This window comes from Octopus bimaculoides, chromosome 25 (genome assembly GCF_001194135.2).
Source record: "Octopus bimaculoides isolate UCB-OBI-ISO-001 chromosome 25, ASM119413v2, whole genome shotgun sequence".
Lineage (NCBI taxonomy): Eukaryota > Metazoa > Mollusca > Cephalopoda > Octopoda > Octopodidae > Octopus > Octopus bimaculoides.
The window spans coordinates 21264805-21266054 of NC_069005.1; positions in this window are offsets into that span (position 1 = coordinate 21264805).

The window sequence follows — 1250 nt, forward strand, 5'->3', positions numbered from 1 at the left end:
AATGAATGTGTGTGTGTGTGTGTGTGTGTGTGTGCGCGCGCGCGCGCGCGTGCGCATGCATATGTTTGTTTACCTTTTGAGCTCTATAAAATTTACTTGCTGTGAGTGGTGTTGTTGTAGTCGTTTCTCCTGTCAAAAGACTACCTACTTGCTTCATGCCTTCAAAGACATGTGGAGTAAGAAATCATTTATTTGAGAAACGGGTCAAAGTTAGTGTCGGGGAAGAGCATTTGGGTGTAAAACAACATATGTCTCAATAATATATTCACCTCACCCAATGGTTCTCAACCATTTTGTTTTTCAGCCACACATCCCTTTGGTTACTATTTTATTTTGTTGAACCCCAGCAACCATTCAGTGCTTAAAAACTAATTTTATAGACACTTCTTTCAAAACAACAACTTTGTTCATCACACAAACACTTGTGCAGGTTAAACTATGTATAATGTTAGAGAAAGAAACCTAGCTGTTTTTTGCAATAAATACATCTCCAGTAAAAATATTTTTTAATGACCCTTAGAATAACACAGTAGACCCAAATTATCATTTTGCTTATGTGGATTGTCAAAAAATTTTATTTGTCCCCTCCTCCAAGGGTCATAGCTCAGTGGTTAGAGCGCATGGCTCAGTGGCTAGAGTGCATGGCTCAGTGGTTAGAGCGTTAGTCTCACAATCATGAGGCAGTGAGTTCGATTTCTGGACCAACTTGTGTGTTGTGTTCTTGAATAAGACACTTTTTTTTCATGTTGCTCCAGTTCACCCAGCAGTAGAAGTGAGTTGCGATGTCACTGGTGCCAAGTTGTATCAGCCCCTTTGCCTTTCCCTTGGATGACATCAGTGGCGTGGAGAGGGAAGGCTGGTATGCATGGCCAACTGCTGATCTTCCACAAACAACCTTACCTAGACTTGTGCCTTGGAGGTGCAATCCCCTGGTCATTTGTGACTGAAGGGAGTCTCCGGTTAGAGCATCAAGCTCACAGTCATGAGGTAATGAGTTCGATTCTTGGACCAGGCTGTGTGTTGTGTTCTTGAGCAAGACACTTTATTTCACATTGCTCCAGTTCACTCAGCTGTAGAAATGAGTTGCGACGTCACTGGTGCCAAGCTGTATCGGCCCCTTTGCCTTTCCTTTGGATGACATCAGTGGTGTGGAGAGGGAAGGCTGGCATGCATGGGCGACTGCTGGTCTTCCACAAACAACCTTACCCAGACTTATGCCTCGGAGGGTAACTTTCTAGGGGCAATCAATC